At 39.8% G+C, this 10,591-nt stretch overlaps 1 pseudogene; it reads right to left on the reverse strand.

The window, feature by feature from the left end:
- Positions 1–536: 536 nt before the first annotated feature.
- On the reverse strand, positions 537–669 carry LOC111155491 (annotated as a pseudogene).
- Between the last annotated feature and the right edge of the window lie 9,922 nt (positions 670–10,591).

Raw genomic sequence — 10,591 nt, forward strand, 5'->3', positions numbered from 1 at the left:
GACCCATTTAAAAGTATAACTAAAAGAAAGACAAGCATAGCTTTGGATTATTGTGAATAATTTTTATTACTCCACTCTCTGTCATTGATTGAGGGGTCACTGATTTAGATAAAACTTTCCAACAGAGCCCCCCCCAAGTTTTGAAGCTTTTTATTTGCATATTCAAAACTTATACATTCCAGTTATTAAAATCACTTGAGCAAAAAGAAGTGGCACTCTAACTACACTGCATTTTACAGTCTTCAAGACTCCTGGGACCGGCTTGATTTTTACTCTCCATTTCATAGTCATTGCACCCAACTTCTTTCTTCAAACAGGCGGGTTCTTTTCCTTCCCTGCCAGTCAGACAGGCAAAAGGGAGAGGCAGGCTTGGCTTCCCTGCTCAGTAGTTCTCGATTCTTTGATGTGCGAAGGGGCAGCTGTGATTTAAACTTGACCCAACTCTTTTCATCTTACAAAGTTGAGCAGCTAAACGAAGTAAAATGAGACGGCAATGCTCGCGGAGTGGACAGTGCATATCGGTGGTACACTCCCCTTTACGATTCCTCTGCTCCCTTCTGTTCTGTCGTCTCTCTTGAAGACAGTGAATTTTTCTTTCGCATTTCCGTTTTCTTTAATTTTGACTTAACCGAATTTCTCAATCTCAGGCATACTGGCTTTGTCAGACATGGTCGCAAAGGAAGCGGAGTGAGGTGAGGTGTGGGAGCTGGCAAGGTCTGGTCTGCACAGTGGCCACCGTCCGAGTGCCTCGACAAAGTTTTCATTTATTATTTTCTTATCCCCAATCTTTTGAAGGAACTATTGAGCACTAGTACTCCAATTTTCTGTGTGAAACCTACTAAGTGTGACCTTGACCTTGCCATCCTGGTTTTTTACTTTGTCTTATGAGTTTTCTGGCTCCCAGCTCAGAGTGTCAAGTGGAGAGTTCTCTGCTCTTGCTTTGGAACCAGACCTCACTGTGGCCATGGCAGATAAGGATTGCCAGGCCTCACAATGGCCTTGAATCTGCTTCTAGTCCCTCAGCCTGGTGGTCCTGATATGCAGAGCTCCGGCTGAGGTTCTAGAAGGCCAGCCGAAGTACCCTATAGCCTATGTCAAGTTGTTTCTATGATTCTGCTTCATGATGCAATTTCACTGTATTTTGGAAAATGTAATTACTTCTCAGAACAAATAGGTATAAGCACCCAGCAGGGATTAACTGACATGTTTATCACAGAATGAGCACGTGTGTTCCCCATGTGCCTCCTGAGTCCGGTGTTGAGAGCGCCGTCATACAAAGGTGCTGACACTCATCTGCCATTGTTAACACAACGGATGGGGAGGAGAAGGGAAGGGAGGTGTCAGGATCATAGGAAAGAGGAACTCAAGGGGAGACTGAACCCAACAAAGAATGGGAAAACCAGGAGGAAGTACATTCTCTCTGTTCGTAAAGGCAGTATTTATACTAAACGTCTGATGCCAGTTCAGTGATTTTTCAACTTTGACCACCAAAGTGGCTAATTGAAGCCCAAAACAGGAAAACACATGCCCGGTGGTCATTAACCAGTTTTTGCCTGAATTATTTAGACCTTTACTTTACTTTTCCACTCAATCTTGTACGGTTTGTCCTGGGAGAAATAGCAAGAAAGAAAAAATCCACTATTCCCTGGGGACTGTGTCTAACTAGTAGAAAGACAATGGCAAAATGAAGGGGAGAACAAGAAGAAAATAGTGCAGCAAACTTGTGCCGTGAAACACACACACACACATCATTTACTTCTTAGCAGAGAAAACCTTGGGAATTTACTTGTGGATATTCTTTTAATGAGATACCAGTCAGGGGCTGGAGGGATGGGGTGGTTGGCTGATGGACATTGGGGAAGGTATGTGTTATGGTGAGTGCTGTGAATTGTGTAAGACTGATGAATCACAGATGTGTACCCCTGAAACAAGTAATACATTATATCTTAATAAAAACAACCTGGAAAATAATTTAGCCATCAAATATCTTCTTACACACACACACACACACAACACACACAAACACACACACACGAGATATCAGTCAGGAATAAAAATGGTACTAACTTCCCTAAAAAGTGCATACACTAAAGTTGAGCCAAGACTGTGAACACTGAAAAAATAATTTCTTAATGAAATTTGGAGGAAACTTCTTTAACTGTGCCTGCACATTAACACAACAACAAGGGGAACCCAGAACTTCTCTGAGCTCAATGTGAGGGAAAGGTGAGGGAAAAAGATGAAATACCCAGTCTGTGATTAATGACAGCTCTGCGCGCAGTCAAGTATCAGTTCTGTAAAGTTTTTACGGGCATAAAAAAATGTTTGCAAAACATCAAAGAGGAGTAAGAAGATTGCATCATCCATGATCTAAATATCAAAAGTCTATGCATTTTCAACTTTGGCAAAATTGGAGGAGCTCCTTACCCTAGTAAGGACCCTACAAAGCTGCAAGTATCATCTGAGAGTAAATGGATGGGTGAAGAAGAATCATGGGACTGGAGGTCGTTGGAGTTGGAGGACCTGTAATTATTTGCAATTGCTATTGATACACAGCTGCTGTATTTGATATACACAGGCACACTTAACATAATAAAACAACAGTAATCATGGTACCTACATACAAAATTGTCTGTTTATCCTTTGTTGAGATTTTCTTTGTGCATAACATTTTCACTGACTTTATTGGAGCCTGTGAGAAGAATCAAATTATGCTTATTAAAAATATGTGTATTTCTGGAGGGATATGCATTCCTATAACCTTCATTATGATGCTCTTAATTAACCAATATGCCTTATAATAAAGTATCTAGCTGTCACCAAAATCAACACTTTTCAGTTATTAATAGATTAAGGAAAGAATGTTAATTTCTTCAAGCTCCATTTCATTTGGTCTCATTACTTCAGAAGCCAGATGGTTACAGGGCTGGACCTGTCAACAGTTACTGTGAGGAAGAATACATTCAGAAACACCAAACTGAAGTATGAATAACAGCTGAAAAATGAATTTTGAGATAGCTGTGCACAGTGCAGAAGGCAGGGCAGAAAGTTATTCTGCTGAGAAATAGAGAAAATTATGAATCAGGCATATTTTAATTGATGGAGTTCTCCCCCCCCACACACACTGAACACCCTCTCTTTTCCTCCCCCCACCTCATTAAATTGTCTCCCCCCACCCAATAACAGCCACTGGCTACAGCTGTGCTGCGGAGCAGCCCTCCATTTTTCAGGTGTCTGACGATTTCTCTTGTCCCTCATGCTGCTGGGATTTGACAGGTCTCCTACACTGTTGGTTGATGGATGATGTCAACTTGGAAGAGACAGTTCCACCAGCAGTCAATTTTTTTCAACATGTTTTCTTCTTTGATTTTAAAAATTCTTTCTGAGTGCTTCCAAAGGAAGCTACTCTGAAGGTCACCTCCAGCTCGGCTCCCTGCTGACTGGGTTGAGGGAGGTAAAAGGAAGCAGGTAGCTGCTCAGTGCATGGCACCTGTTGGGTGAAACAATTTCGAGGTTTTCCAACAACTTTCAGGCTCCGTTGTGCTGTGATTCAGTGGAATGATGGCCACTGTTCAAAGCTAAGAGACAGGATGTTGGAGTCTGAGACCGTGTTTTTGGTGAAGGTTCTGTGCTTTCGAGCAAGTCATTTGCTCAGAGTCTACCACAGCCTCTGTTACTGGCCAAAAAGGATCAATATTTCCTCCTTGTAAAATATTTTGTGATGTTCAAGTGTGAAGTGTCACACAGCTTGCATATCCATGCCACAGTAAGTGCCGTGGTTCTGTTTTGTATTTCTAGTCATTCTTAACCACAGATGTGTCCCAGCCCCAGCCCCCTAGTGGACCTGAAGCAATTTGCAACCTGCTCTTTTTTTTTTTTTTTTTTTTTTTTCCAAGGTGAGATTCAAGTTGTACAGATGAGCTCATTTCTGGTCAATAGTAATTACAAGCCTTGGAACTGAAAATTTTAGCCTTATTAGAGCTTGTAGGAATCTTAGAGCTTTCATGTCCAAAACTTGCACTTTACACAAGCGAACTGAGAAACGACAGGGGTTTGAAAGACCTGTGTAAGGTCCTAGATGACATGTATAACCCGCTTCAGATTGAAAAAGTGCAGAAACAAAAGAGAACTCAGGGCTGACCCCAGGCTATGAATCTTATTACGTTGAAACAGTTACATCTCTTTATAAATCCTGAAATTCACTTATCCATGTTTTTATCAATTATTTATTTACTTATTGCTTATTTATTGAGAACCTTCTATATCCTAGGTGCTATTGTAGGCATTAGGGGTTACCTGATGAACAAGCATATCATCCAGTGGCTATTTTCAACAGTCTTTTCAACTTCTACAGAAAATTCACTTTAGGGGCGCCTGGGTGACTCAGTGGGTTAAGCCTCTGCCTTCGGCTCAGGTCATGATCTCAGGGTCCTGGGATAGAGCCCCGCATTGGGCTCTCTGCTCGGTGGGGAGCCTGCTTCCCCTCACTCTGCCTGCCTCTCTGCCTACTTGTGATCTCTCTTTCTCTCTATCAGATAAATAAATATCATAAAAAAATTTCACTTTAGAAAATTAGCTTGCCCTCAAGCAATTGTTTTTTAATAACAACTAAAATAAAGGGTACTTAATTGAAAATAAAAGCATATTACTTTTAGAATACATTTTCTTCCCCACAATGAAAAAAAATTCTGTGATTCTTTTATCCAGCCTGGTGATCTGAACTTCAAAGGGGTGAAAATCTTGTTGAACTTTCAATGGAAAGAAATTCTAGTAGATATGAGGAGGAACACTTACCGTCCTTGAGCTACTTAAAGCTTCTCTCTGAAAGGCACCAGGCTCTTCAATCAGCTCTGTCTTGAAAGTTCCTTTCCTCCTTCCCAAATTAATTAGAACCAATCTTCTGAGAAAATACAAAGGTGTGAGCAGAGGATGCTTGGTACTAAATGAGTGGTAGGCAAACTTGCTGGAAAAATAACCTTCACAAAAAGGAAACTGTCAATGAGATGCATTATTTTTCTCCCAGAATTCAAAATGGTCATAGGTACACCGAGTGCCATGGAAAAGTAAGTTATATGCTTCCAGGTAAAAGGATCTGCATAACAAGGTAGAACAATGCCAAAATGAAACTTGACACTTAATTCTAGGCATTAAAATGTACCATATCGTCAACAATTGTGACACAAGAGAGTCCTCTTTCTATCTTCCATCTGGGCCTGCTGTATTTATCCTGAAAACTCTAGTGGCTTATCATTGGTGTAGACTGAGAACACCACTGGCAGTTAGACTTGTTTGGGTAAACAAGGCAGGCAGGCAGGTCAGGCCCTGGAAATGTTTATCTGGATAAGAATTGAGTAGCCTCCTGGGAGAGATCCCATCCTTACAGCAGAGCAAGACTTGCATATTAAGTGGTTCTATAAAGTGTTTCAGCCATTGGAGAGCAGGGTAAAACTTAATATAGTACATTGTTTGTCAATGGTATTTTCCCAAGCCAATTCATCCACCCCTGTGTCCTTGAGACCTGGAAGGGGGAGAATGAATAGAATAAACTGAGTAAACTGTTTTCTCACAAGTTCGTTCAAGTCACTGGGAATCCAAAACATCTTGCATTACAATGAAAGTGAGGCATTCTCTTCCTTGGGGCATTGGATATTTGAAACACGTTGGGCTCCAGCCCATGATTCCAGCCACAACTCTAGGTATAATGAGAGCTGGGATCTGGTTTGGTTTTTGTTTGTTTTGTGGGTTTGTTTTATTTTTTTTTACATTATCCATCACCCATAGCCTCAGCAGCAGTCAGAGGCAGTGGCTGGTGGTGCTGGAGGCTGGAACAAAGGATGACCTTGTCTCAGACTCTCCTTGGCAGGGACCTCCAGCAAGAGCAGGACCAAGGTCTCAGCTGCCAGATGACCATAGAGGATCAGAGCAGCAGGGAAAGAGAGTGGGAGGCACCTCTGGCTAGCTCAAAGGATTTGGTTTTGAGTCCACAGTAACAGATCCCCGGGGGTTCCTGCAAATAGCTGGGGGAAGGAGGTAGAGACTTTGAAGGGAATAAAAGGTGTTCCAGAGGTTTCACAGTTGGAGAAATAAAGCCCAGGAAATACTGTTAAGTGGCCCCATTTTACACTTAGAATGATGTGACCTGGGAATTTAAAAAAATCTTTAAGAAGTAGTAGGGTAGTCCTTTGGATTCCAAAAAAAACAAAAGAGAGCCACGATTTCTATGTTGCGTCTTTGTCATGCCTCTGGCTACTAGACACTGGAAAGGCCATTCTGTTTTTTAATTCACTATGTTAGAATGTTATCACTGAGTATCATTCAGGTCCTTGGGGGAACCCTATTTAAAAGTCCTATAGCTGTTGCTATTAGTTCTCTACTATTTAAAAGAACCCTCACATTCTCCTCAGCTTGTCTGAACTTGGGATAGCTTTCTTCTTGGCTATAAACCCCTGACCTTCCTTTTCTTTGACATTTACTTTAGAAAAGTTGCGACTGTAAATTCTTTCTCTACCCCTTTGAGTTCTACATCTCCCAGCCTCTGGCCAGTTTTAATCCAGGGACATCTTTCTCAAAGACTTAGGAACCATTCCTTTGACATATAATCCTCAAGAAAAATAGCACCCTGTCTTCCAGTGTCTAATTTCCGTAAGCATCAGTTAGCAAAGCCTGGTGGCCTAATCTCCCTCACTAACATTCTTCAGTACTTTCCCCCTGGCCTATTCCAGTCCTTAAAGCTCTCCTGCCTCTCCTTCAGTGGAATTCAGTTTACTCTCTCCCCTCTATTGCAGTAGTCTTAAATAAAGTGTTGCTTTTTAAATTCTGTCTAGTGCAATTTTGCTTTGATACCACCCATAGACCAGATTCTCTGTTGGTCTGAATAATCCGGGCCGGGGGCAGGAGGGTTTTTACCCCATCTAAGATCCCGTTGCTGCTATTCTGAACCTGATAGAAACAAACTTCCCTCTAGTTAAGCTGCAACATGACCCTCACACCTCTTGAGGTATCCTTGTTCTTATAAGTAGGATTTGCCCTGAGTCTATATTTCTCAGTTTTCTTTCTGGGAAACTGCCTCGTTTTTGTCTTGTGTCCTGACTGTTACCCTGTCTTGATAGGTTATCACTTCTACATTGTTCTCTTCCTGCCTATGGACATCTCTAAGCTTGTTACATCAGCTTGGATTCCATGTTCCCTTCCTGGATTGAGACTGGCATAATGTTGAGGCCCTTTGGAAACAACGTTTATCATTTCACTTGAGACAGACTTTGGGCATTTATCACCAGGTCACCTTTCCCTGGTTCCCCTTATCTTGACTCTAAATTAGTCTAATTTCAAATCCTTACTCCTGCCTATCTGGTTTATTTTATTGTAATCTGGTGAAATTCTCCCTGTTGACTTCTGAAGTTTTTGGAAAGGAAAATTAAGTAGCCTCTGGGTCAACTACAAAGGGTAGATTGGGGTGCCTGGCTGGCTTAAATTGATTGAGCATGTCACTCCTGATCTCAGGGTCATAAGTTCAAGCCCTATGTTGGGCTTGAAGCGTACTCAAAAATAAATAAATAAATAAAAATGAAAAAATAAAAGGAAGATTATAAGCATTCATTATTATAATCCTTTTAACATCCTATGAAGGAGATATTTGCTACCCTCGTTTTAGACACAAGTAAACCAGGGGTCAGAAAAGTTGACCTTTCTAAAGACACAGGACCAGAACTCAGTGATACTGTTGATTTTTTTTTTAAATGGTATTTTTAACTGGAATCCTCCTGCTTGTAAGTCTTGTGCTTTCTTCTGTATCATGCTAAATTCCTTCTGGTTGTAAATAGTATTAATGAAATACCTTCACAAAGTTTTCAGGGGACCAATGTAAAATTTAATTCAGCAATTTGGGATATTACTTTCAGTGGATATTTAATAAAATTATAAGGCACTATAATATATGCTATACTTTATATAATTATATATGCCTTTCATAATTATAAGGCCTACCTGAATACTTTGAGAATCCTCAAAAACTGGTTTTGGGGAGTCTTTTAGTAAACATTTTAGAAATTTGTACTTGTGCTTTTTTATATGTATACTTTCTGTTTTCATGAGAGGTATTTTTCCTTAGCATCTGCTTCCCTCACCCCATCATGTGTATTCTCCCACACAGTTTACTCACACTGTTTTATGCCTTTCTATTAAATATTCTTGCTTTCTGTTGAGCTATTTTCTAGGATTCTACCATCATATCAGTCACATTTAAAATCCCAAGCTGGGGGTGCCTGGGTGGCTCAGTGGGTTAAAGCCTCTGGCTTCAGCTCAGGTCATGATCCCAGGCTCCTGGGATGGAGCCCCACATCGGGCTCTCTGCTCAGCAGGGAGCCTGCTTCCCTATTTCTCTCTGCCTGCCTCTCTGCCTACTTATGATCTCTCTCTCTGTCAAATAAATAAAATCTTTTAAAAAAATTAAAAAAAAAATCCCAAGCTGAGAACTGATAAAACAGTATAATGTTTCTTGGTTTATATTAATCTGAGAAGTTCGGGGCAGTAAGGGAAGGTGAGTCTAGGATATCCTGAGTACCTTTTAGTTTCTAGGCAAAATGGGCTCCGTCCCAGGGCAAGTTGGCCGACTTTCAGAATTCTAGACATTAGGTGATCATTTTTAGGGCCGTGCAGCCTGTTTCCTTCTAAAGTATAAGGATCAAAGTATAGATTACTGCCCCTGTTCACAGTTCACTTGCAACATGGCTCACTTACTCACTTTGAGGCAGGAATGACACTAGCTAGATCACCTTAAAATGATGTATTAGTTTCCTATTGCCACTGTAACAGACTGCCACAAACTTACTGACTTAAAGCAACACAGATTTATTATTTTACAGTCCTGGAGGTCAGAAATCTAAAATCTTTTCACTGGGCTAAAATCAAGTTGTCAGTGAATTTGTGTTCCTTCTGGAGACTCCAGGGGGGGAAATCTGGGTTTTTTGTTTGTTTGTTTGTTGGTATTTGTGTTTTTTTGTTATTTGCGTTCTCCAGCTTCTAGAGATCACCCAAGTTTCTTGGCTCATGGCCACTTCTTTCATTGTCAAAGCTAGTAATATGACATATTCTGTCCTTTCTGACCTCTGTTTCTGAATTTTTATCTTCTCTCTCTCTCTCTCTGACTTTTAAAATGCTACTTTTTTTTTTTTTTTTTTTTTTTTTTTGATGACCCTGCAGTTACATTGTGCCCACCAGGATAATCCAGAATAATCTTCCCATCTCAAGATCCTTAACCGAATCACATTTAACTATTCCCTTTTACCATATAAGGCAACATATTTATAGGTCCCAGGGATTAGGATGTGGACATTATTGGGGAAGAACTTTCAACCTACAACAAATGATTTTTCCTTTCTAATGTTGATGGCAAAACTGGTAGAAGAATAAAATAGCCTAACCTGTTTTTCTTTCCTTTCTTTCTCTTCCTCCCCTCTTTTCTCCTTGCTTTCCTTCTTCCTCTCCTCCTTCCCTTCCAATGTCCCTTCCTTTTCCTCTTCTTCCTTCTTTCTTTCAACACTGATATGATCCTACCAGAAAGAGTGAGCTTCAGGGTGTTGGAAAGAGTACATGGTGTGATAAACTATAAATTCTGGGTCCTGGTTGTAACTCTGTCATTCTTATCAAAGAATTGGAAACACTACTTTCTGTTATTCTGTTATCAATCTGAAATACGTGATTGGTGCATTTTTATTGTCATTCAGATATATATCAATACCCACTGAAAAAATAAAATTTAAAAAAATTTTACACACACACACACACACACACACACACACACACATACACACATATACGTGTGTGTGTGTGTGTATCTTAATACCATTCTCTCTCCCTCAGGGAAAAATTGTTCTAAAATAGAAATTATACAAAGATCAACCTCATATTTTCTAAATTTTAAGAATATTATGTTGTAATACATTGCTATACAGTATATCATTTAGGGAACCTCAAAAACAAAAAGCTACTATAAGTTAAAAAAAAAAAGGCATGTAACCATGTAACGTAAAAACAAAATAATTTATTACATGGGATTATTTTCTAGCTTTCTTTTTATCAAATTTTGGCTGGATTCCTCAAGCTCAAGAAAATTTTTTGACAGCTGAACATATTCTTTCCTAAATTTTAACATATCTTAGGGGATAATCAGTAGTTTTTAAAAGCTTATACAACAACTCCAACTGCATCCACTTAGCAGATTACTTGTTCCAGTTCTTTTCTAGAAACAAATACACCATAAGGCCAAGGCACTTATAACAACTGTGGATCATCTGGAACTTTAAAATCTGAGAAAAGAGCTGTTCCCATCAGTCCTAATAAGCAGATGAAAAATAGAATTCTCCAAAGGACTTTACCTACATACATTTTAAAATTTCTCATGTCAAAAGAAACCTCTTCTGCTTGTAATATAAACAAGGGACAAAATTAAATGCAAAAGAGTCTGCTAATGCAAGATTGAGATTCTCAGAGGAACATCAATTTTCCCACATTCCACACATTCTGAATATTAAGGTATCACATTTAAGACAGTAGCTAGTTCTGAAAAGCACAGTATTTGAAGTATAATGGATAC

The sequence above is a fragment of the Enhydra lutris genome, unplaced genomic scaffold (genome assembly GCF_002288905.1).
Source record: "Enhydra lutris kenyoni isolate GAN:26980312 unplaced genomic scaffold, ASM228890v2 scaffoldscaffold42, whole genome shotgun sequence".
NCBI lineage: Eukaryota > Metazoa > Chordata > Mammalia > Carnivora > Mustelidae > Enhydra > Enhydra lutris.